This window comes from Gorilla gorilla, chromosome Y (assembly GCF_029281585.2).
Source record: "Gorilla gorilla gorilla isolate KB3781 chromosome Y, NHGRI_mGorGor1-v2.1_pri, whole genome shotgun sequence".
In the NCBI taxonomy this organism is placed as follows: Eukaryota; Metazoa; Chordata; class Mammalia; order Primates; family Hominidae; genus Gorilla; species Gorilla gorilla.
The window spans coordinates 20,276,296-20,303,803 of NC_073248.2; the positions used below are offsets into that span (position 1 = coordinate 20,276,296).

General features: G+C 37.0%; 1 pseudogene; it reads left to right on the forward strand.

The window, feature by feature from the left end:
- Positions 1 to 27,508, forward strand: part of LOC134757947 (centriole and centriolar satellite protein OFD1-like) — a 318,779-nt pseudogene that overhangs the window by 13,030 nt on the left and 278,241 nt on the right.

Sequence of the window (27,508 nt, forward strand, 5' to 3'; positions counted from 1 at the left end):
CACATGACAGATATTTTGTGTGTTACATTTGAGGAACCAGACTGTGGAGAGTTGAATAAAGTAACTTAGGTGATGTAATTCTTAAAAATTTGTAAAATTTCCAAATAATAGAGACTGTCGTTTTATTTTTTAGTACATTTCTAATTATTTTAACTGTATTTCTTCACCATTATTGTTGAACATTCATCCCAGTTTATTATTTTAAAGGTAGATGCAGCAAACTTTCCTGTGAGTGTGTGTGTGTGGAGCGGGGGGGGGGGGGGTAGACTTTGTTTTTTAGAGCAGTTTTTAGTTCATAGTCAGGTTGGTGGAGAAGTACAAAGAATTCCTATACACCCACTGCTCCTACACATGTACAGGCTCTCCCACTGTCAACATCTTTCATCAAGGTGGTACATTTGCTACAATTGATAAACCTTCCCTGACATGTCATTATTGCCAAAGTCTATAGAGTACATTAAATTTCACTGTCGGTTGTGTGTATGTTTTTACTTTCTTTATGTCATCTACGGTTATCTAAAAGTTTCATATTCCAAAGTTTTAAGGACACAAGAAGCTTAATATCATAATTATTTTCTGTGAGATGGAGTATCACTCTGTTGCTCAGGCTGGAATGCAGTGGCAGGATCTCGGGTTGCAAACTTCGCCTCCTGGGTTCAAGGAATTCTTCCACCTCAGCCTCCCAAATAGCTGGGATTACAGGTGCATGACCAAGCACCTGGCTAATTTTTTTTTATTTCTAGTAGAGGTGAGGTTTCACCATTTTGACAAGGTTTGTCTTGAATTCCTGATCTCATGTGATCCATTTTCCTCAGCCTCCAAAAGTGCTGGGATTACAGATGTGAGCCACAATGCCTGGCCTTACTACAGTATTTGAATGAAAATTTTAAATATGCTGAGTTTCTTCATAAGCAACCAAATTTTACTTATGGGATTTATGAGTGTATTTATTTACATATTTATTTTTTAGAAGCAGGGTCTCGTTCTGTCACCAAGTCTGAAGTCAATGATGTAATCTCAGTTTACTGCAACATCTGCCTCCTGAGTTCAAGCAATTATACTACTGCAGCCTTTCAAGCAGCTGGGGTTACTGGCACACACCACCACATTCTGCTAATTATTTTTTTTTGATAGAGGCTGGGTTTCTTATGGTGCACCCAGTTGTTTTGAAACCTGAGCTCTTGTCATCTGCCCACTTACCAGCCCAAGTGCTGAAATTACAACTGTGAGACACTGTGCCTTGTCTGGAATTTGTTTTTGACACATCTTTCTCTAACTTTCTAATCATGCTATACTTCTACTTATTGTGTAATTACCAATTGTATAATTCTTATAACAGGAATTAATCCCACTCAAACAACTTAATGGTTTCTACTAATATAAAATGCTAATGCAAAATATTTTCTTTAAAAGAAATCCAGTTGAAAACCTATCGGTGTTCTCAGAGTAGACATAATTATTTATAGGTACTGTAGTAGAAATATATATAAGTAGCTGCCCAAAATGTGTGTTTAACAGTATTTTAAGTGCACTTTAATCATGATTGTAAGGATGTGAAAATTTAGTTTATTTACGTTTTTAAACACTACATTTAAAAAATTGTAATTGAATAACCTTTGATGTAAAATACTTAGAGATTAATTACATGATCAAGAAAGATATTTTATTATTTTGACCTCAATATATTTTTGTAATTTATCTAACAGTGTAAGAAAGAGCTTCTATTTTGCCTTTTTTAGCATAGTCGTAACCTTATTTTTTCTGAAGGATGTTTCTTAATCTCATATTCATAAATATAATGTGTCATTTAAACACTGCTATAAAAATATGTCTAATTAGGAAACTTTTATTTTCCTAAGGTATTTTCTATGAATGATTGATTGCAGTCAATAAAAATCACCCTACTTCCAGTTCCTAGAAATCACTGGTAAGGTTACTTAGTTTCTATAATCTACTTTGGTTTGTTAAATAAAACTGAATAGCTTTATAAAGGTAAAATATTTTCTTTTAACAGTTCTCAGGATTTGATAAAGAAAACCAGAAAGGTAGGAGCCTACATCTTTGTAAACTATAGCAAGATTTTTCTATGTACTTTTCCTTATAAAAGAATAAAGCTAACTTTGAGGGAGAAGAGTAAGAAATTTAATTTGATTGAAATTACATGTTTTTCCTTGCTGACCATATCTTACTTTTTAAACAATAGTTCACAGGTTTTGCAGGTCATTATTCCCATATTTTCATTTTTGTAATACCTTACAGATAGTCAAATAAGAAAACTTCAGACAGTTTCAGGGGTCCTACAGACACACCAAAAGATACTGCGTAAAAATATCCACTGTCGGGAACATTTCTAAAAAAAAAAAAAAAAACCTTCAAAAAACTGACTTTTAGGCCAAGTGTCTTTGTATACTAGGTATGCCTCTGCCTCTCTGGCATTCCAAGATGGTTTGTGGCAATTTCTATAACTGTTTTTAATATTTTTCCCACCAAATTGACTGAATCCTCAACATGAAAGAATCTATACATTTACTATATTACATTACCTTTAAAAATAGTTTTTCTGTCTTTACATAGTCTCTTTAAATGTATCTCATTCAGAAAGATATCTGGGTGACAACCCTTACCAGCTTCACCTAGAATCCCAGTAAAATTTCCGAAGTCAGAAAAATGATGAGTAGCAAACATGTCTGTCATCCTAGTGCCAAAATGTGGATAGAATTCTTAGCTAACAATAAAATAATTTCTGGTAAGATAATATTATTTTAAAAAGTGGTGGCTTCCAATTAAACAACAGAAGACTTATAAGAAGATATATCGTACTGAATATATATTGTACTGTTTTCTGTCCCCTGACTCAGAGACCTGTGATCTTATTTTCTTTTAGTATACCTACACTCAGGGGATGCTAAGCTGTCGAATAGTCACAGCACTTTCCTCCTAGATTCTAGTCACCCATTCTTCCCACTCTTAATATTTCCTTTGAGAGATAAGGATACACAGATGATGATACATACAAAATTTTGATGAGGAAAGAAAATTTTGACATTGGGCCTTGGCTTTCTGAAAGTTAAAATTCTTATCTATAATTGGCAAAAGAATAGATACATACGTCAACGGGAACAGAAACAGAGAATCCAGAAATAGATTCACACAAATATTGTCAATTGATTTTTTTTAACAATGATGCAAACGCATTTCAATAGAGGAAAGATAGTCTTTTCAACATGTGTCTGAAACAACTGAATGTCCATGTGCACAGAAATGAACCATAGACCTAAATGTAAATTGCAAAACTATAAAATTTTCAAATAAAAACAAGAGAAAGTCTATGTGATCCCGGGTTTCATGATGTGATATAACACCAAGAGCAAGAGGTATAAAAGAAAAAAATAGATAAGTTAGACTTAATTGAAGTTAAAAGCATCTGTGTGGAAGACACTGTTAAGTGAATGAAAAGACCCAATGTCAAAACCTATAAAGCTTTACATCCCCAATAATAAACATTAATGTTTGCAAATTTCAGTCTGCTGATCTCCGGATTGAATGTAGAGTGTGTCAAACTAATCTAACTCTAATCCCCTCACTAAAGAGGATGCGGGTGGGGTAAGGTGCTGAGCTGACTGTTTTTAGTTTCAAGAAACTAAAAATTTCAAAAATAACTTATGCTTCTCGTTTAAAACAAAGTTTCAGACTATTCAGAAGGACATAAAGTGAAAGCAGACTAGCAATTTCTGCCCATGTTGTCTAATCTCACTCTCCACTGATAACTAGAATTTTAATAATTATGTTTCTTTGTTATTTTTGTAGAATTGTTTGAGTTTGAAACTCTATGTATTTCTAATTAAAACACACAATCAAATAAAATTATAATATAGATCCTGTAGGCAATTTGCTTTTTCTACCCACCAGTGTATGTATCTGTAGCAGTACGTTGAGACTAATTATTTTTAAATTAAATATTTAACCTCTTATTGATGGAAATTTAGTTGTCCCATTGTTTGCTTTTTTCCAATAGAGGCAACCAATATGCAGTGTGCATGCTTTGTGCACTTGTAAAAAGTACAACTGTGTGAATTCATAGAATTAGAATGAGTAGATTAAAAGACACTTGCATTTTGAATATACATATAAGCACTGACACATTCCTGTCCCAAGTGAATGAGCATAGCTATAATTCCACTCCATGGCCAACATTAGCATTATCAAAGTTTTAATCTTAACAGTGTTATAGGGAAAATAATGGTTTCTTTGCTTTACTAATTTGCATTTATGATTTTGTTCATGTTTATTCAACATGTGATTAACTTGCTCATCTTTGACGTTTTATTTTTTCTACAATCTGTCCATGTTTTTCTGCATTTTTCAGTTTTGTTTTCCTTTGTTTTAACTGATTTGTAAAAGCTGTTTAGCAATATTAAAATGTCATCTCTCTAGTCCTGATTATGCCTCCATATTATTGCAACTATTTTCCAGTGTATTATTTTTCTTTGTTTTATGCCATATGTAAATTTTTAATTTTTACGTAGTGATATTGATAAATATTTCTCCTTATTGCTTCCAGGTTTTGTATCATACTTGTGAAGGACTTTTTGCAGACTTTTTCTTAAAAGCTATAACCAGAAAAAGCTGCTCATTCTTGTGATCCCAGCACTTTGGGAGCCCCAGGCAGGAGAATCACCTGAGGCCATGAGTTTGAGATCAGTCTGGGCAGGCAACATAGGAAGGCCCTGTCTGTACAAAAAAAAAAAAAAAAAAAAAAAAAAAAAAGAATTGGCTGCGTATGGTGGATGGTGGTAAATACCTGAGCATTTTCAACATACAGAAAAGTTGAAACCATTCTAGTCAACATTTACATACCTACCACCTAGATTCCACTATTACATTTGTATTATATGTGCTTCATCATTTTTATCTGTCCATCTATTCATCTATCTTACTTTTGTTTGTATTTCAAAGTAAATTGCAGACACCCTATGCTTTCCCCTAAGTATACTCTTTACTTTTGAACCAGAAGTCTGGCCTTTTACACACCTGACCATGCTTCTATGCCCTAATTTGACCTGTTACTTTTTAATAGCTGAAAACCTTTGGCTTATTGATGATCAATTGGCAGAGGCTTATCCTCAGCATATAAAGTTTGAGTCTTTAGAAATAAAGCTAAATGAAGATAAGAGAGAAATAGAAAAGCAACTTCTGGCAGAAATGTGTGAAAAAGTATTCTTTATCTTGTTACAGTTAACAAGAGTCATGTTTCTGTTTGTCATCTCAAGTTTCAATCTTAGGTATGTTAAAAAATACCTGGAACTTTTAATAAAAAGTGGAGTACTTCGGTGTTGTGCATATCAATTTTTTCTGATGAGATTTATTTATACCTTTTGATTGAGTTCTACAAATACAGTAAATGATATAAAACTGTAGATTACATAAATATGACATATTTGGACAGAACATTAATGTGGAGCCTAGATGTGGAGAGAGAATCTGTTGCTGTTCTTATAGTATAATGATTGGAACTTTTATTTTTTGTAATCAATTTGCAGTTACATTTTTATGGAAGTGATAAGAGAGTGTGAGAAGGAATTAACTATGTCCTGAAGTGACTTTGAGAAAGCTTTTCAAGCAGAATCTGAAGCCCTAATTCTTCGGGAAAAGTGATTCCTTGAGCGAAATCAAAAGGACCAAGTGGTGGTATTTACAAATATTTTACTGGGTGGCTATCTCCTACAGCTATTACTGGATTGACTCAAGATCCAGGAATGAGATGCTACAATTGATGAAACAAGGCCCCAGAAGAGCAGTAGGGACTTTGGCCAACAGTGCAAAAAAAAAGAACGATGGACCTTGAAAGGGATACACAGATTTCTATCTTTTGAGACTGGTGGAAAGGCAAGAATTGCAGACGTGACCAGTCAACTTGGAATTATGAGAAACTCACCCTAAAAAAACCTCATCTTCTTAGGCAAATTAAAAAGATAGACCAAGGGTTTCAGGAGCAGCTTGGAGGTGCACAGTAGCTCATGTGGCTAAGATAAAAACAGCTCTTTAAAGGAGAGCAGGCTGATTACCTGTAATGAAGGCCCAGCTGTAGCTAGGGTAACCTGGAATTGAGAGAGACAAAACCACATGTTTCTGTTCGAGCTCTGGGGAGGAATTTTAAGGGTCTCTCTCTCTCTATTGCCCCTTTCACCGAGGGTGGAAACATGGAAATGCTCTGGAAGTGGAGCTTTGAGGAGCATAATTCATTTTCCTTCAGAAAGGCAGCCTATTGAATTGAAGATTCTGTGGTTCTCCCGTGTAGTGAAGGTAAGCAAAGGAGAGGGCAGGTGGCTTATAACCTAGAGGGGAAAGGGAGGGTTGAGTGGTAGTCTCAGTGATCAAGAACTAGATCTGGAGAGAGTGGCAGGTGGAAGAATAAAGATGGTCCAGGAGGGCAGAATTGCAGAATGAGGTTTCAGGTGGAGACTGGAAATCAAAGGCAGTGTGCTACCATTGGAGGGAGCCATGGAAATGAGCAAGAGTAAAGATCCCTGGAGTTTGGGGACTATTCACCACAGCAGTGTTTCTTTATCCTTTTGGAATCAAAAGGCAGCTTGTAAAAGCTGGGAAAGAAAAGTAAAACTGTGCAAATGTGCCTTTAGGTAATGCTAGTTAAGATATAATGCTCTTAGCACCTGGTTCTCTGGACTGTGCTTGGTCCCTGGGCACAAAAGTCCTTACGTTTGTTTGGGCTGGGCAGCTATTACAGGTGGGTTGAAGGTGACTGTCTAACGATCATTTGGGATTGAGTCTGTTGTGTGCTGTGTAAACTTAATTTTCTCCTTGCCTTATGGGTCAGTTGAGACCAAGTGGAAAGTGATGCTTTCAGTAATCTTATGACAACACAATACTCCATTTTGTGTGATTGTGCTTTATAATATCAAGACAGGGTTTTACTGGACATTTTATGTTTGAAAGTCATATTCCTGGCTTTAGTGCTGAGGGACTTTGAAGTTCACACAATGTCGTGTTCAGTGCCCTCAGGTGCACCTGTACCATAGATAAGCTCCTGCATTGATAACCATCTTTCTGGAAAGATAACTGAGCAACTTATATTTAGTTGTTCTGATTCTCAGGTATCAACTACAACTAATGGATGACTACGTCATTAGAACTAATCGACTGATTGAAGAAGAAAGGAAGAATAAAAGTGATGTTTGGGTGGGGTAAGAAGCCGTAGTTTTCAGTTTTGGTACAGGTTATTAGCTTCCCAATTTGGGTCTGTTCTATATTCTAAAAAAAAAATAGCTAACACTTCATTTTCTCTTCAATAGCTCACATTTTTTTTTAATTTTAATGATGTGAAATTAAAAAAAATTGTCTTCACTGCCTTTTGAGAAACCATTATTTTTAATATTTTATATAATCGGAAAGGCCAGTGATTTTTTTCTGTATATTTTATTAAACTTTATTTCAATATATTTCGATAAATCTGTAATTATCAATATGTTGGCAGCAACTTATTGCCTCTGGTACATATTACTTTTAACCATGAGATACCTTGATTTTCACTCATGGAAAATTTTTTAACTTCTCTGTCTCCTGTGACATAGCTTCTTATTTCACTGGCTTCTAAAATTTTTTTATTTATAATATTTTTACTTTATATATAACCTCCTGAATTCTTGTATACATTGCCCTTGAGACTGGAAGGTGAGTAATGTCTCAATCTTCAGATATTTTACATTTCAATATATTTCTAGGAAATTGCCTGTAATGAGAAGTGAAGTTTTGGTGGAATATTCAAATAGATTCTTGGGAGTATACCAAAGTAGTTATTTGATGTTGTCCAGACACCCAGTGTGTGGTTTCCCCTTTTACTACTATCTTGTGGAGACTAACACTTGTTTTATAAATTAGTACCATCATCTATGTAACAAATTTTGCCTTGATATTATATCTACACAGATTCAAGTTAAATAAAATGAAAATGACAAAGTAATACCTACAATACAATAACAATATTGTCTTTTACAATATAGTAACAGACAGATCTTCTTCCTCAAGGAACTTAAAACCTCTCTGGTTAGCAGGTGTAGGTGGTGGAATTTCACCACATAGATGACAGTTATAGCTTCACATCACCTGTTAGCTAACAGGGCTTATTTCTTACTTGCCTGTGAAAGTTTTGTTCCCTACACAGGCTATTTCATATTATAAAATAATGGTCATTAGGTCTGACATACTGGCCATAAATATTAAATAGCTTTTGTATTCACTAGGAAAACATTATGGTGTTTAAAGGGCTCTTTCTTTCAGGAAAAGCTGTTTACTTGCAAGAGGAGCTCACAGTTATTAATCCAAAAAAGGAGGAACTCAATCTGTAAATTTTATGTAAGAACTTGAGGTAATTGTTCAGTGTATTTTTTGAAATAGATTTTAAGCAATATATAAAATTTTAGTCATACATAATTTATCCGAAGTATTCCTCTTGAGACGTTTAAACTGCCATTTCTGTGGCGAAGAGGTGGATGACTAAAGTTAATTCAATAGTTCTTAATTTCAATAAACATCATGTAGGAAAGTGTAGATAGTGCTTTTCCACATTATAGGGTTGTTGAGGGAATTCAGTGAGATAACTTATGTGCCTAGTTCATAGCAGGTGGCCATTATTATTATTGGTTTGTTTCTACATCAATGTGTCCTCTCCTTCCATCAGCAGCAGCTAAAAATTTCTGTCTTTACAGTGTTATCTCACAGATTAAAACAAAATGAGTTTATCATCTGCCATTGCTTCTTTACTTTTCTGTTTATTCCTGTGCTTGCTGCCTGAAGATGAAGCTGGAACTTTAGGCACTTAAAACATTTTAAATATGAAGTTTATTTTTGCAAGTTTAACTGACATGAGAATTTTGTAGGCCTGCATACTCAAATATGAGATATATTACAGTAAGAAAAGAAAAGCACTACAAAAAATGTTATGTTTTGTTTATGTGTGTGTGTATTTGTTTGTTTGTTTTGAGACTGCAACTCATTCTGTCACTCAGCCTGGAGTGCACTAGTGTGATCTCAGCTCACTGCAATCACCACCTGCCAGGTTCAAGCAATTCTTGTGTCTCCACCTCCCAAATAGCTCAGACTACAGGAATGCTCCCCTGCAACCGGCAAATTTTTGTATACTTAACAGAGACATGGTTTCCCCATATTGGCCAGACTGGTCTCAGTTTTTTGACCAAATTATCCACTAGCCTCAGCCTCACAAATTGCCTGGATTACAGGCATGAGCCACTTTACACAGCTTGCATGTTTTAGTGATTCATACTAGCTCAGTAGTATAAAACTATGCTTTGTACTTGTAACGGGAGGCTTAAATTGGGAAGATTTATAAAATTACAATTTCTGGATTAAACTCTGCTAACCTGCCACTAGGTGGTATCAAGGCATTTTTTGCTCTCTGCCTGCTGATTGGGTTTGGCCACTGGGGACACCAGCCTCCACATACAGTGGCGCTAGACTAGCTGCTGCGTTTCCAGGCCAAGTGAGGTCATAGTGCCTGTGATGACATCTTTCAAGTGCTCTTCACCATCTCCATCTCTCCAGTGCTAAGAATTTCTCCTTCATCTAATTCTCCATTCCCAAGGAGTGCTAAGAGTGTGATCCTGTTACTATCCCCGGGAACTCCACCATCCCTTGTGGGTAACCTGAGTAAGTCACTCTTTATTAAAAAGTTCTTAGATGACTTTGACTGTGGGGCCTATCGCTTTCTGCCTGGATCCCAACTGCTGCTGACAGATGCAGAGATTATATTGGATCTCGGGTCTGTCATCAAAAGTTAGACCAGACAGCTCCTTCTGTGCATGCTAGAATAGAGAAACAGGCTTTCAGATTAATCTGAGAATTTGAAAGAGTTCTTTTTTTCGGTACCATCGTGCATTCCACAAGCAATGAATGAATTCCTGCTTTCCCTCCAGTAAATCATTTTTCATGTCTTAGAAATGGTTTAGCAGTTCCAGCAAATACAGATGGGCCATGCTAACTCATTGTTGTAATTTTCAGCATCTTTTTATTTGCTTGCCATCTGTATATTTTCATTGGTGAGTTTAGCTCTTTACCCGTTATTAATTGAGTAGTCTATCTTATTTTTGAGTTTTAAGATTTGTGTATTTTCTGTGCAATTTCTTGCTTAGATCTGTATTTTGCAGATATTTCTTTTCAGTCTGTTGCTTATCTTTCTATTTCCTGAACAAGATTTTACTCAGAGTATAAACTTTTAATATGAAAAAATTTAAATTATTTTTTTTTACCATTACTGATCGGCTTTGGTGTCATTTGTTAAAACTTAGACCAAACCCAAGCTCACATAAATTTCTTTTTATGCTTTCTTCTAGAATTCGCATAATTTTACATTTCCAGTTAATCCCTCCTTCATCATTAAAAAAAAAAAGCTGGGGGTGGGGCGCGGGGGGCGGTGGGGAATTGCTGGCAAGATGGCTGAATAAAAACAGCTCCAGATTGCAGCTCCCAGAGAGATCAACGCAGAAGGTGAGTGATTCCTGCATTTCCAACTGAGGTACACTGTTCATCTTATTGGGACTGGTTGGACGGTGGGTGCAGCCCATGGAGTAGGAGCTGAAGCAGGGTGGGGTGTCACCTCACCCGGGAAGCCCAAGGGGTTGGGAAATTTTCTCATTTACCGAAGGGAAGCTGCGAGGGACTTAGCCATGTGCCGAGTTCCAGATATGCAGTTCTCTTATGGTCATCACAATCTGCAGATCAGGAGATTCCGTTTGGTGCCTACCTGATGAGGGCCATGGGTTTCAAGCACAAAACTGGGCGGCTGTTAGAGCAAACACTGAATTAGCTGCAGGAGTGTTTGCATGTTTGCTTCTTTGTTTTGTTTTGTTCCATACTGCAGTGGTGGCTGGAATGCTAAGGAGACAGAAGTGTTTACTCCCCTGGAAAGGGGTGCTGAGGCCAAGGAGCCCAGTGGTCTGGCTTAGCAGGTGCCACCCCTCATGGAGGCAAGCGAACTAAGGTTCATTGGCTTGAAATTCTCCCTGCCAGCACAGCAGCAGTCTGAGAACCACCTGGGACACTCGAACTTGGTGGGGGGAGGGGCATCCACCATTGCTGAGGCTTGAGTAGGCCGCTTTACACTCATGGTGTAAACAAAGCCACAAGGAAGTTTGAACTGAGTGGAGCCAACTGCAGCTCAGCAAGGCTGATGTGGTCAGACTGCCAGATATTTCCTCTCTGAGTAGGGCATTTTTGAAAAAATGGCAGTAGCCCCAGTTAGGGGCTTAAAAATTAAACCCCCATCTCGCTGGGACAGAGCACCTCGGGGAGGGGGCAGCCACGGAAACAGCTTCAGCAAACTTCAACATCCCTGCCTGATGGCTCTGAAGAGAGCAGCGGACCTCCCATCACAGTGTTCCCGCTCTGCTAATTGTCAGACTGCCTTCTCAAGTGGATCCCTGACCTCTGTGTATTATGACTTGGAGACACCTCCCAGTAGGGGCTGACAGACACCTCATACAGAAGAGCACTAGCTGGCATCTGACAGGTGCCCCTTGGGGATGAAGCATCCAGAGAAAAGAACAAGCAACAAACAATGAGACAGAAAATTAACAAGGATATTCAGGACTTGAACTCAGCTACAGAGTAGGTAAACCTGATAGACATATACAGACCTATCCACCCAAAATCAACAGAATCTACATTCTTCTAGGTGCCACATAACATGTATTCAAAATTTGACCACATAATTAGAAGTAAAACATTCCTCCGCAAATGCAAAAAACAGAAATTACAACAAAGAGCCTCCCAGACCACACTGCAATCAAATTAGAACCCAGGATTTAAAAACTCACTCAAAATTGCACAACTACATAGAAACTGAACAGCCTGCTCCTAAATCACTGCTAGGTAAATAATGAAATAAGGCAGAAATAAAGATGTTCTTTGAAACCAATGAGAATAAAGACACCACATATCCCAATCTCTCGGACACATTTAAAGCAGTGTGTGGAGAAAAATTGATAGCACTAAATGCCCACAAGATAAAGCAGGAATGATCTAAAATTGACACCCTAACATCACAATTAAAAGAACTAGAGAAGCAGGGGCAAACACATTCAAAAGCTAGCAGAAGGCAAGAAATAACTAAGATCAGAGCAGAACTGAAGGAAATAGAGACACAAAAAACCCTTCAAAAAGCGGTGCATCCAGGAGCTGGTTTTTTGAAAAGATCAACAAAATTGATAGACCGCTAGCAAGACTAATAAAGAAGAAAAGAGAGAAGAATCAAATAGATGCAACAAAAAATGACAAAGGGGATATCACCACCGATCCCACAGAAATACAAACTACCATCAGAGAATACTATAAACACCTACCTCTACACAAATAAACTGGAAAATCTAGAAGAAATGGATAGATTCCTCAACACATACAACCTCACAAGACTAAACCAGGAAGAAGTTGAATCTCTGAATAGACCAATAACAGGCTCTGAAATTAAGGCAATAATCAATAGCTTACCAAACAAAAAAAGTCCAGGACCAGATGGATTCACAGCCAAATTCTACCAGAGGTACAAGGAGGAACTGGTACCATGCCTTCTGAGACTATTCCAATCAATAGAAAAAGAGGGAATCCTCCCTAACTCATTTTATGAGGGCAGCATCATCCTGATACCAAAGCCGGGCAGAGACACAACCAAAAAAGAGAATTTTAGACCAATATCCTTGATGAACATTGATGCAAAAATCCTCAGTAAAATACTGGCAAACCGAATCCAGCAGCACATCAAAAAGCTTATCCACCATGATCAAGTGGGCTTCATCCCTGGGATGCAAGGCTGGTTCAACATACAAAAATTAATAAATGCAATCCAGCATATAAACAGAACCAAAGACAAAAACCACATGATTATCTCAATAGATGCAGAAAAGGCCTTTGACAAAATTCAACAACGCTTCATGCTAAAAACTCTCAATAAATTAGGTATTGATGGGACGTATCTCAAAATAATAAGAGCTATCTATGACAAACCCACAGCCAATATCATACTGAGTCGACAAAAACTGGAAGCATTCCCTTTGAAAACTGGCACAAGACTGGCATGCCCTCTCTCACCACTCCTATTCAACATAATGCTGGAAGTTCTGGCCAGGGAAATCAGGCAGGAGAAGGAAATAAAGGGCATTCAATTAGCAAAAGAGGAAGTCAAATTGTCCCTGTTTGCAGATGACATGATTGTATGTCTAGAAAACCCCATCATCTCAGCCCAAAATCTCCTCAAGCTGATAAGCAACTTCAGCAAAGTCTCAGGATACAAAATCCATGTGCAAAAATCACAAACATTCTTATACACCAATAACAGACAAACAGAGAGCCAAATCATGAGTGAACTCCCATTCACAATCGCTTCAAAGAGAATAAAATACCTAGGAATCCAACTTACAAGGGATGTCAAGGAACTCTTCAAAGAGAACTACAAACCACTGCTCAATGAAATAAAAGAGGATACAAACAAATGGAAGAATATTTCATGCTCACAGGTAGGAAGAATCAATATCATTAAAATGGCCATACTGTCCAAGGTAATTTACAGATACAATGCCATCCCCATCAAGCTACCAATGACTTTCTTCACAGAATTCAAAAATCTACTTTAAAGTTCATATGGAACCAAAAAAGAGCCCACATCACCAAGTCAATCCTAAGCCAAAAGAACAAAGCTGGAGGCATCACGCTACCTGACTTCAAACTATACTACAAGGCTGCAGTAACCAAAACAGCATGGTACTGGTACCAAAACAGAGATACAGACCAATGGAAAAGAACGGAGCCCTCAGAAATAATGCTGCATATCTACAACTATCTGATCTTTGACAAACCTAACAAAAACAAGCAATGGGGAAAAGATTCCCTGTTTAATAAATGGTGCTGGGAAAACTGGCTAGCCATATGTAGAAAGCTGAAACTGGATCCCTTCTTTACAGTTTATACAAAAATTAATTCAAGATGGATTAAAGACTTACATGTTAGACCTAAAACCATAAAAACTAGAAGAAAACCTAGGCAATACCATTCAGGACATAGGCATGGGCAAGGACTTCATGTCTAAAACACCAAAAGCAATGGCAACAAAAGCCAAAATTGACAAATGGGATTTAATTAAAGTAAAGAGCTTCTGCGTAGCAAAAGAAACCACCATCAGAGTGAACATGCAACCTACAGAATGGGAGAAAATTTTTGCAAGCTTCTGATCTGACAAAGGGCTAATATCCAGAATCTACAACGAACTCAAACAAATTTACAGGAAAAAATCAAACAACCCCATGAAAAAGTAGGCGAAGGATATGAACAGACACTTCTCAAAAGAAGACATTTATGCAGCCAAAAAACACATGAAAAAATGCTCATCATCACTGGCCATCAGAGAAATGCAGATCAAAACCACAATGAGATACCATCTCACACCAGTTAGAATGGCAATCATTAAAAAGTCAGGAAACAACAGGTGCTGGAGAGGATGTGGAGAAACAGGAACACTTTTACACTGTTGGTGGGACTGTAAACTAGTTCAACCATTGTGGAAGTCAGTGTGGCGATTCCTCAGGGATCTACAACTAGAAATATACCATTTGACCCAGCCATCCCAGTACTGGGTATGTACCCAAAGGATTATAAATCATGCTGCTATAAAGACACATGTGCACGTATGTTTATTGTGGCACTATTCACAGTAGCAAAGACTTGGAACCAACACAAATGTCCAACAGTGATAGACTGGATTAAGAAAATGTGGCACATATACACCATGGAATACTATGCAGCTATCAAAAATGATGAGTTCATGTCCTTTGTAGGGACATGGATGAAGCTGGAAACCATCATTCTCAGCCAACTATTGCAAGGACAAAAAAACAAACACTGCATGTTCTCACTCACAGGTGGGAATTGAACAATGAGAATACATGGACACAGGAAGGGGAACGTCACACACCGGGGACTGTTGTGGGGTGAGGGGAGGGGGGAGGGATAGCATTAGGACACATACCTAATGCTAAATGATGAGTTAATGGGTGCAGCACACCAATATGGCACATGTATACATATGTAACAAACCTGCACATTGTGCACATGTACCCTAAAACTTAAAGTATGCACATGTACCCTAAAACTTAAAGTATAATAATAATAAAAACAAGAATTCTAGGCCTAAACTAATAATTACCTCTAATAAATGAAGTATATTCAAAAAAAAAAAAACAAAACGTTTATTTCTCTTGCTAGTTCATAATAACCCTGAACCGCAGCCTCATAGTGAGAAACACATTTGGGCCCTTCTTTTCACTGGCAGAGAGCTTTCTTCTTGTGCTTTTTTTTCTTTAATCTCAACTTTGTTCCTCAGCTTAATTTTTTTTTTTTTTGAAGTAAGATAAAGATCTTTGGGTATAATCACAGACAAAGGGATACTGTTACATCTAGGTGCATTGGTAAGACTACAATATATATTGGTGCATGGGCTGAGAAGAAAATAATTCATCAGGAGGGTAAAAATAGACTTTAAACTTTCACATTCATTTCAAAAATATCTTGTTTCTTTCAAGACATTTTTTTTCATAAAGAGCCTGGCAATCACATGAGATTTAAAGGAGATCCTAGGGAAACAGAAAGTTTCAGCTTGAGGATACATTTCAGTGTTACCTGATTGCCCCTAGACTAATTCCGGTCTGTGACAACTCATCAGGGCATTGGCACAAGGACTTTTCACTTTTATCTATTGAATTTACAATTTTTCTTTCCACAGGTATAATGTCTTCATATTTTTTTGAATGCAGTGTTGTGGGTGTTTTTACAGCCTAGGTATGTATGCTTGCTTAATACACTCACTCGGTGTCTTAGTAATTAGGAATGTAATTTAAAAAGGTTTGTTTTTGTGATTTCCCTAAAACAAGGGGAATTCAAGATTTCAATATAAATTTTTACCAATAAAGGTCCTTTTTGCCCCTCAATAATAGATAATAATGGCAGAGGATGGGAGGGATTTGACCACAAGTAAATACCCTTTCCTTTATTTGGAATTTTTACAAACCTATTATTTTCCTCCACATAAAAGTTACATCGTGAGACAAGTTAATTTTTGTCATTGGGAGGCATGCAGTGGAGACAGCCTATCAAACCCCAAATCTCTCTTTCTAACTTTTGAATGAAAAGAATTTTGAGTCAGAATTTTTAACCTAGCATTTCTAACCTTCCATCACCCCCTAGTGAAATGAGATTTCTTTTCTACCTGGAGCCGTGTCAATCCATTGTCCAAAACTTAACAGTTTTCAAATTCTTTTCCCATTTACATTCTGCTATCAGTGATTAGGCCCCATGTCCTATCTGTAAACAGGCAGCCTCCACTATTAATTGTTGGGAGAAAGACAATGTCAAAGGGCAGATTTTAGCCTCTTTGCTTTCCCCGTCTAATAAAGGGCCATTCAGGCATTCAGTTTCTACAGTTTTGAGCCACCTGTTGTGCATTGCAATAATTTTATATTTAAAATGTTTGAAAGTCAGTCTGTGTCATTCTCTGAGATTCTGATGTTTCACTGGGAACATAGGAAATCCAAAGTGAGCATGAAGACACTTCCTCTATTAAAATGTCTTGCACAAATTTTACTACTACACAACATTTACAAGGCCTCTGGGGTAACTTGCAAGCCTCTGGGGCTCAGTGGGTCTAGGACAAAAGCAGAGCAGAAAGCTAGGGCTTTGCACAGGTGAGTGTTAGTGCTGCTGACTACCTCTGTCAGATTTGTGAGTAAAGGCTATGACTGCATTTATGAGCAACACCTATGATGGTTTTGGGGGCACAGATGAGACAGAGGAAAAAGATGAAAAAGGATACCCTGACACTTTCTATTTATCCTGGATAACACCAAAAGGAGGAAGTCATCTGAATGATGCCTTGTTTCCCCTCTGTTTCTAGATGGCAACAAAGCATCTGTAGACTGCACTCCCCTTGAGTGCACTTGGAAACACTGGGACTCCATTGAACCTGGGTCTCTAAATTTGTAAACAATAATAATAACATTAAATTGACTACAAGGTGGCCATGTTCCTGATAGGAGGCCTGACCTTCTCAAAGAAGCATAATTTCAATAATATCTAACAACTAGGTCTTTTTACTCTTCAAAAAAAACCTAGATTTTGTAAACATTGTAAAATTTCCCCTGCACCTTTGGGAACCATACAAGGTAAGTCTACAATACATAATTTTCCAAAGTTAAAAAGACAAATCTCTAGAGAACCATCAAATGCAATTTCTGAGTGCCCTATCTGCCTCCTTTATCTGGGGCTTGGAATAGCCATATAAAAATGCCTCTGGTTGTGCAATCCTAGGAAACCTCCAACTTTGCTGTTGCCCCTATAACAAATGCACAATGAACATAGTGCTACTAAGGATTAAATTTCCTTCTTGTTGCTGTAAACTTATACACATAAAGCTGGACTTAGGACAGTTCCCTGATGACTCTGATGGACATACACAGGCTTTCCAAAATTTAAACCAACTGTTTCACCTTATGTGCAGAAATGCAGTACAACTATTAAGCCACATTTTAACTACTGCTGAAAAGCAGCACTACAGGCAGCAAAGACATTTGAAGATGAATAACTGGCATCCTATGGTCAGTCAAAAAATAAACACAGGTGAAAGATGAAAATGGATAAAAAGACACAGAATTATTATTTCCAACAGAAAGAAAAACAATGCTGTTTGAAAACCCTAATTGAAGCCTTAGTAAACCCATAGATGAATGGAAAAGAAAATGCTTTCTACTGTGCGTCTTAGCAGGCTTCCAAAGAACCAGAATAAAACTTGTTAATTACTCTAAACTGTCCTTGTTGAATCACAAATGAGAAAAAAATCTCTCAGGCTCTTTGGAATGGCTGAGAGAAGCTTTAGCAAAACATACCTCTCTATCTCGTAATTCAATCAAAAGATAGACAATGTTAAAATACTAGTTTATTTCTCAACCATTCTCTAATATCAGAACAAAACTACAGAAGCAGGCCATGGGATCAGATAGCACTTTGGAAAACCTCCTGGGGTGGCTTTTTTGATCTTTTAAAGCAAGAACTGGAAAGAGAAGAAATAGGAAGTAGAGGGGAGACACGAGATAATGAAAAAGGTATTACTGACCACTTCACAGGCCTACAAGATCCAGAATCCCCAAGATGCACCTGCTGATTTCTACCAGTGTGACAAGGCAGGGCACTTTCAAAGGAATTGCCCAGGCAGAAAAAGAATATGCCTCAACCTTGTCCAGCCTGTGGCGGAGACCAGTGAAGGTAGAAGTGTTCCCAAAGACATAGGTCACCATGTCCAGCGTCTGTTTCCCAGATTGTTCAGCAGGAATAATGGGTCTCCAGCTCTACCAGCCATTGTGATCTAGAGGATTCAAGTAATTCTGGAGGTAAAATGGAAATTAAAACACAACAACAACATTTTTCTAAATTCTAGAGGCTGTTTCTCTCTTCTTCTCTCCAATCCAGGGCTCTCCTCCTCGAATAATGAAGAGATTTAGCTAGCTTGCCTTATATATACAGAAAGATAAGTGTCCCCAGAAACTTCTCAGCCCACTGGTTAGTGCCTCATTTGCACATAAGATAAAAAGCAGCCTGGAAAAAAAAATTCAAGCTGCAGGCACCAATAAATGAACTAGAACAGAAAGTTGTGTCTGAAGACATGCCTGCAACAGCAGAGATAGAGGAAACTCCAGCTCACTCAGAAACTTGCAGAAACTTCAAGCTTACTCAAATGGGAAAACAAAGCCTGAAATAGAAATGGCTTTGCGCATTTTATAATCAGTGGTCTTCCAGAAATGTTTCTTTTCCTTTCATGAACATAAAAAGATTGGGAGAGTGGGAGCTAGTACTTTCCAAGGAACACTTTTCTTTTCTTCTTGGATTGTGAGCCCCACCTTTATGAATCATTACTTCAGCCTCAGATTAGTTCTGGACAAAATCCTAGGCCACAATTTTACTTCAGCTTCTGAAAGGTTGTTGGCTAAGCTGAGTAGCCACTATGAATATTCACTTTAGCCACTAATAGGTACTGGGCCAACGTCTCAGGCTAAGCTTTCTGATTGGGTTGGGATCTAAGGCCCCAGGCCAAACTAAGTCATACATTTCTTTTTATTATTATTATACTTTAAGTTTTAGGGTACGTGTGCACAATGTGCAGGTTAGTTACATATGTATACATGTGCCATGCTGGTGTGCTGCACCCGTTAACTTGTCATTTAGCATTAGGTGTATCTCCTAATGCTATCCCTCCCCGCTCCTCCCACCCCACAACAGGCCCCAGAATATGATGTTCCCATTCCTGTGTCCATGTGTTGTCATTGTTCGATTCCCACCTATGAGTGAGAACATGCGGTGTTTGGTTTTTTGTTAAGACAGCCCACAGACCAAGTCCATTGCTTACCATTCACAACACACAAACCCAAGTTTTTTATTGGTTAACCCATTTTGGCCACATCACTGCTGGCATCGAGCTTCTTTCTTTTGCTTATTAAACTTTCTCCTCAACCTTAGTGCTCTTTAGTCTTCTAAAATGTGTCTTTGATCTTTGTTCTACTAAAACATATAAAAGACACCCCCAGTATTACCTTAGATAAGTAGAGACCGTTATGTTTGTGCACTGGTGAGATGACAACAACAGCAAGATTGTGATGGGCTTCCTGGGAATGAACTAATCCTCTGCTAAACTATCTGGCAAACATTAAAACAAAAAAAAAAACAAAACTATTGGATCTCAAAATCTAAAGCTCAGCTCTCTCAGACTTCAGTATGGTAACTTGATCTGGTCTTATCAGAAGAGACCAACGTACAAGGTCATGATTCAATTAAGCCCATTTTTCTTGATGGTTAAGAAGATTCTTGGGCATTACTTGATTTTTCAGATGGCAGATAGTGCGGTCCAGAGAACTAGCTTGTCTTTTATACCACCTCATGGGAGAAACTAAAGCAGATAAAACTCACTACTTAAGAATCTAGTACTCAAAAAAAATTAACCAGCTAAACAAACCTTACTTAAAGCACAAGCCCCTGGTTTTTTAATAGTAGAGGCATTTAATCTCCATGTATCAGAAAGAGAGAAAATATACCTTGAAATTTTGGATGAGGCTTGAGGTCCAGCTCAACAGCTAGTGGTTTACCTAAGCAAGAAATTTCACTTGGTTTCTAAAAAAAATGGGCAGCCTACCTCTGAGCAGTTGCATCAGTGATATTGTTTGTGCCGAAGTCATCAGGTTAACCATGAAAATAACATCCCTGTTTGCACACCACCCAGTATAGCAGGATTGCTGTTTACTTAGAAAAAGCCTCTTGCAAACTGACAATCACCTCCTCAAATATCAAGCTTTGCTGCTAAAGGGATCTGTAGCCCATTTGAAAGTGTGTCCTTGCCTGAACCCAGCGACTCTCTATCAGGGGAAACTTGAGATGTTGAACACGGTTGTGAACATGTAGTGTCGTAAACCGGTGAAATAAATAATAGACATTACTGCTGATATTCTCTGTTTAAGGTTAAATTAATGAAAACATTCTTAAAAAACAATCAGCTTAATTAAAAGTGGAGATTTATGCTATAGGTATATTCAAAAAACATTTATGTTTTTCTCCTCATAAATTTTGTTTTCCTGAGAAAGTGTTTTTCTCTCAGTTGACTAAATTACCTTTCTCCACTCTATCTTGACACTTTTGGTGCATGCATAAAAGGTGCTTGGATAAAAGCTGATCATCAGGGACTTCTTGAAGCTAATAGAAAAGGCAGAACCAATCTTCTTTTGTGAGAAATCTTTCTTTCTTATGTAGCCCTTGGAATTAGAAGTTAATAATACCTCTGAAAATCTGTCTCTTATCTGCCTCTTTCTTCCAGCTGTGCTTTTTTCTTTCTTTCTTCCTTTCTCTTTCTCTTTCTTTCTTTTCTTTCTTTCTTTTTTGTTTGTTTTGAGATATGGTCTCACTCCTTCACCAGGCTGGAGTGCAGTGGCACACCCTTGAATCATGGCAACCTCTGCCTCCTGGGTTCAAATCATAATCCTGCCTCAGCCTCCCAATTAGCTGAGACTAAAGGTGCACACCACCATGTCCAGCTAATTTATGTATTTTTAGTAGAGTCAGTGTTTCACCATGTTGGCCATGATCTCTTGACTTCCTGATACCCCAAACTGGGCCTCCTAAAGTGCTGGGATTACAGGTGTGAGCCGCTGTGCGCCACCTCAGTGAGGCTTTTTTTATTAGGCCCTGGAAACTATTCATAGCCCAGTTCTTAAAAGGCCTCAGCAAGAGGTCAATAATCCAATTGGAATATTGGTAAAATAAAATTTTACAACTCCTGGAACTTCTATTTCTCTGTGTGGTTACATACATGTTATGTATATATTTTTTAAAAAGACTAATTAATTAACTTAGTGAAGAATAGGTATTTGAAATAAACATTTTTCTTACAAGGAAATAAAGGTTGTTGTACTTTTCAGTTCACATGATTTTAACTTATAAAAAACAAAAACCACCTAAGGCCTGAAGATGTGTAAAAATAACCACTCCCTTAACTATGCTATAATAAATCAGACTTTATCTGCACCAAGCCCATAATTTTATAAACTCACCAGGTTTTACATTCAACTTATTAATTGTTAAAAGATATTAATTTAATGCATAATTGGGAATACTGAATATAAATTTAATTGCCAGTGTGGTAGAAGAGTAAAATGTGTTTGTTGTAAAAATAAATTATAGAAAGGCATCAAAATGTACATTTTGCCTAGAGTTAAAGGATTGTCTTTAATTAACTAAAATAAAGATAAATGTTTACACAAGTTTTGAAAAAAACTGTAAAAAATTAATCTTTCAAAAGAAAACTCTGTGAACCTAGTAATTAGATTCAAAAAGATACAATGTTTATTGTTTCAATGAAGCATTGAAGTGAAAGCACAACAAAAATTTCTTGAAACATTAATATTCTCTTTACAACAAATTTGTAAATGGTTGTTATAATGTTGTAATAAATTTGTGAAAATCTCACTTCATGGTCAAACTTTCTAAGGTTAAATATAATTTTAGATAAGGTTTCATTAAGCTCAGGGTTAACATTAGGAGGAGACAAATGCAAGGGGGAAATTTGTCTTTCTGAAAGAGATTATTATGTAATAGTGAAGGCTGATAAAATGTTTCTCCCCTTTCAAACATTTCTACCTATTGTGTTTTGGCCAAATAAATGACTTATGGAAATCTGGAATTGGATTTCATAACATTAAGTGTCTTAATCCTCTAAAATATTTGGCAGGCTTCCCAGAAGAAAATTTTAATTTCAAGGATGAACTCTGTATTTTAGATGCCTCAGAAAGCCCCAGGGGCATAAAAGTAAAAGTTAAACAGGATTATAAAACATAATTAAGTACATCTGATTTTGATAGTAATATTTTATTTTTCAGAATATATTTTAGTGTGTAATATTAAAACAGGTTTCAAAACCACATGGGGTTTTTCAATGTTCTTAATCTCTGAATATGTGCTATCAATTTTAATTAAAATTATTATGTTAAGCTCTGGTAAACCACAGAAATAACCAAATGTCTTTGTCTATTCTGTTTCTAACCACCCTAGATATTTTGTCATTCACATACATTTAACCTTCCTCAAGAATAACGGCCTATAATTAATTATCTGTAGAACTTTACCAGGTGTTCTCAACTGTAGGTTTTTTATAACAGAAAAATGTACAGAACTTAGGAATAGCTGAAATGTTTATAAATATCAAGCAGGACAAATGTTAAAACAGGCTAAATTAACACAAGAATTAAGCAATCTCTACCTTTATTTTGGAACATTTCTGATTCTGATTTTATTTTTTAAAGTCAAGTACATTTTCTTTTAAACTAGCTACAGTTTTAACACTGTCGGTTGGTATAATCCTCTTAACAAAACTTGGAACATGCTTTTTTTCTCTGCGCCTGGTTCCTCTAAAATTCAGACACTATGTGTGATTATTCTCAACTTACAAGAATATAATTGTTTGAATCAGTGTGACAAAAATGTATTTTCATTTGCAGTGTAACCCAGTAGAAAAAGCTGGTTGATTTTCTAAGGCTTTGACTGGAAGGGTGTGTCTTCTTTAATGACTTAAATTTGATTTCTAGAACCAATAAAAGCCCCCTGAGAAAACTGGCCTTATGCTTTGTTTACACAGTCCCAATACAGGCGAAATTTCTAACCTGTGGTAAGTAAAAAAAAAAAAAAAAAAAAAAAATAGCCACTTTCTATCAGGCCCAGGAACCCCATGCCCTTGGAACCTCAAAAAATAGAGGAGTTTACTCAAATAATAGGTATCTAAGGGTACAAATCTATGGCTGGGGTTAGCTTTATAATGTCCTATTTAAGAGTCCTGGTAGAATAGAATTTCGTAAAAGCCAATAAGGAAAGCACATGTAAAGGTATCTGTCACAGGACTGTACAAAAATAGTATGGCTAAGTATAAGACAAGTCTGTTTTGCAAACAACTTACTTTTATCGTGATTCATTCTTAACAAAAGTCAGGACTAGAAGAAAGATATATGTCTCACAGCCTATCATACTTCCATCATTAACTTCTCATCTCATAAGTTGTTTTTAAGTTTTTTCTACCATTTTAATTAACCTGGTTTTTTTCTGTGAGCCAATTGGTGATGTCCAGCTACAGTTCTGGGAAAACAGAAAGATATGAGTAACAGAGAAATCTAGAACTATATCCTAATTCTGGGCAAGCATTCCACAAATATTTTCAGGTAATAAAAGAAAATAGGGTTCCTCTAACAGAATTTTTGCTCTGAAGGATAAAACCAAGAAAGCTAAGTAAACCCAAGTCTCATGTAACCAAATATTAACAGGTATATATATAGCCACCAGTTATCTGGCCATGTCAGCAGCCTTGAAGTAATTAAGCTGTTACTACTCTTCTTATCTAGTTGTGATAAGCTTTTCTAATAATCCAAACTGTTTTTTACCCTAAAGTCTATCATGCTTTAAAATGTAATGCAAATAAAACCAAGAATTAACCATTCTACAAACATTTAAACCAACCTTCAGTAGAATCCTACCTACTGTTTTCTACACAACACTGTTCTCCAGCAGAAAGTATCCAGAAAGACCAATGCCCAATCTCCTAAAAACAGTTAGAGTTTTCATTTCCCAGGGAGGACAAAGACAACTTAGGGACATTTCCTTATGTAAACACCAAGGAAAGGGTCCCTGGAAGACGCCCAGTCCAAAGGTAAAAGCCTGATTCCAACATAACATAACAATCAGTCCAAAAAAAAAAAAAGTGTGGGCACCAGTAAGAGATCTAACACAGAAAGTTGTGCCTGATAACACGGCTGCAGTGACATAGATAGTAGAACCTGCAGTCCATTTAGATAAAAGCTTGTACAAACCTCCCACTCACTCAGATGGGGAAACAATGCCTGGCATGGAAATACTGTTTTCTGTATACTCAGAGGGCTTCCAGAAAATAAAGTTTCTTTTTTTTTTTTTTTTCCTGTGGGCATAAACCCAGTGGGATCTAGTACTGGGTACTGGCTGGAATATTTCTTTTTGTTTTTGGCAGTTTGATCAACCCATATGAATCATAACTTCAGTCCCTTATTGCTCCTGAGCCAGCATCCCAGGTCAAGTTTTTACTTTAGCTAATGATCAGTCCTGGGCCAAGCTAAGCAGTGTGTGCAAATAGTCAATTCAGACTGCTCCCAGGCAAAGTTTCTGGGCTAAGCTCTCTAACAGGTCCTGGGCCTAGGCAAAGCTAAGTCACACATTCTCCAAGACAGCTTGCAAACTAAGCATATATCTTTATTTTTTTAGGCCATAAAAACCTCAAACCCCAGTGGAAAACTTATTCAAGCTTCTATCTCTGCTGGCAGAGAGCTTCTTTTGCCACTTATTTAAACTTTTGCTCGAAAACCTTTCCTGTGTCTACTGTCCTCAATCTTCTTAAATGTGAAATAAAAGACTCTTAGTGTTATCTGAAATGGAAGAAAGGCTGTTACATCTTGGCAAATTGTTAAAACGACAATATTATCTGAACCTATGACGTATTTTTGCAGCTTTATTTTGATGTCAGGGTCTGCTTGAGTAACAAACTTTTCCCTTAAGACTCTGTCTGAACTCAACAGGGAGACAGAAAAATGTGTTTCCCTAAGGCCCCTCTCAGGATTCTAAAAAAGGCTAAATAATTTTTATGTGATTTTAATCTATTATGAGTTGTTTAGAGTAATTAAGAAGTTTTGTTCTGCTCCCTTATAAGACTTCCAGTATGCTCATTAGATAAGTTTTTTCACTCCTCTGTAGGATCACTAAGATTCCAATTGAGTTTTCAGCATTGCATTCTTTCCTATTATGAATAAGAATGCTGTTATCAGTTCAACTTTTTTTTCCTTTTTACCCTCCCTTTTTCAAGATGTTATAAAAGACATGTGGTTCTTCCACAGATAACTCTGCTCTCTGTAAAGCTGCCTGCTTTAGGGCAACAGTTAGGGTTTGGTTTAGGAGTAATGTATCTTCTCTTCAGATATGATTAGGCACCTGAGTTAGATTTTGAAATACCTGTGTATAGCCACAAGGGTCATCAGAGGACACTTGCTTATGTTTTCTGTTATTTGTCTAAGTCACTGCAATGGGAAGAAAACTTGTACTATACTAGTCTCATGTCTATCGAGTATTTAATGAGGGTGGCAGGTAGGGCATTTGGAAGTTACCTTTGAGTGTTCCTCAGGAGTTTTTCTCTGGCTTTAATGAATTATCTCTTTTAAACTTGCTTGATATGACTGCCAAGAGGGCAGAGTCAGTTTTACAATGCTTTGAAAGATGTGGATTGTGTCTCAAGTCAAAGTAAGCTTGTACAAAAAAAAAAAAATCAAACCCTTTTCTTTGCCATCTGAAGAAAAGATGTACCTGTTGAATAGTACTAAAATGAACACTTCCCTCAGAAATCTAGGCCTCTCTGTCCTGTACCTGGTAAGGTTGGCATGCCCTTGAGCAATAAATAAATAGGCCACTTACTTTTTTCAGAGTCTCATGGCCAATTAAATTTCTGTGTTTCAGAATGTAATCTAGAGAGGTGCACACTGCAGATTGTTTGTGAACTTTCTAAAGAAATAGAGAGAGAAAGCATCCCATACTCCTTTTGCCCCTTTTGAAGTAGCCCTGACGGAATAAAAAGATAGAAAGGATGTTCCTTGTTTTTGCATTCCTTTTGTCTTTTCTGAGTCTGGTGACTGATGTAGATGTCCCCTATGCATGCAAGCCAAACCTTCACCCACAGTTCTAGAGGAGCTAGACAGCAGGACAAGTAATGTTTACCTGCACAGGCTTTAGCTCTCCACTGGTGATTCTTTGTTGATTTCCTAAGCCTACTGAACCCAGAAGATTCCCAAAGTAACTTGGGAACCTAAAAAAAGATTATATAGTCATTGGATTCAAGAAACACACTTGTATAGAGTAAGAATTTTAATATTATTTCTGGCTTCCCTTGCTATGGCCTAGAAAAACATTGAAATTCCAGGAAATAAGATCAATTGACTTTTAAACATAAAATTATCTTTTAGTTTAAATGTCAGTGCTGCTGGATGAAGAACATGTGCCTCAAAATCTGTAAAGCTTGTATGGCTGGCTTTCATAAGACAGCACTTAACTAGAATATGTCTCTCAAAGTCACCTTCTTTCTGATTATTGAAAGTGGAAATTTTCTGTTTACAGATGGGGCACAGAATCTTATTACTGTTAGACGGACACAGGAGAGAGAGGAGTTAAAAAACCAAAGGTTTTGTGCAAAGTACTGACGAGGCTTCCCCCAGGGAAAAACCTCGTCGCACTAGGTTGCCTTTTAAAATCTAAAATGTTCCACAAAAATGCTGAATCCCAGGTTTATATAGTCAAAATTTAGAAAAAGAAGGTTAATGCTGTATTGCCTGTCCCCACAGTATGTGTCTCTACAGAAAAAAGATGTGTCTCACAAAGAAACTGTTTAGATATATATGGCCATGCTGAGCTTTTTAAAGAGAAATAACCACCCAAAAAGCGAAATTTTATTTGAATGTATGCCATTCCATACAGTGCCATGAATATTGATCATTGGCAGACAAAAATACCCTTATCAAATAAAAATTTTTAGACTACAATTTTGAATTCTTCCTTTTTTGAAAAAAAATCACAAAATAGCAACTCTTTGAATTCCATTTCTAATTAATGACTTTTACAATTAAGATTATATCTCCAGGTCGCAACATTGCACACAAAGAAGAAATAGGAGGCACAGTAGCCACACAATGACAAAAAAAAATGCAACAGAAAAGCCTGGAATTTTTGGTGGCAACACTCTGATGGGCTGTCAGAAACTGGAGTTAGTTTAGAGAACTTCACATAACACCCTGGTATAGCCTTAACCAGAACCTTCAGTTAACTTAGCTATCCTTTTACTCCCATGTGACAACTAGAT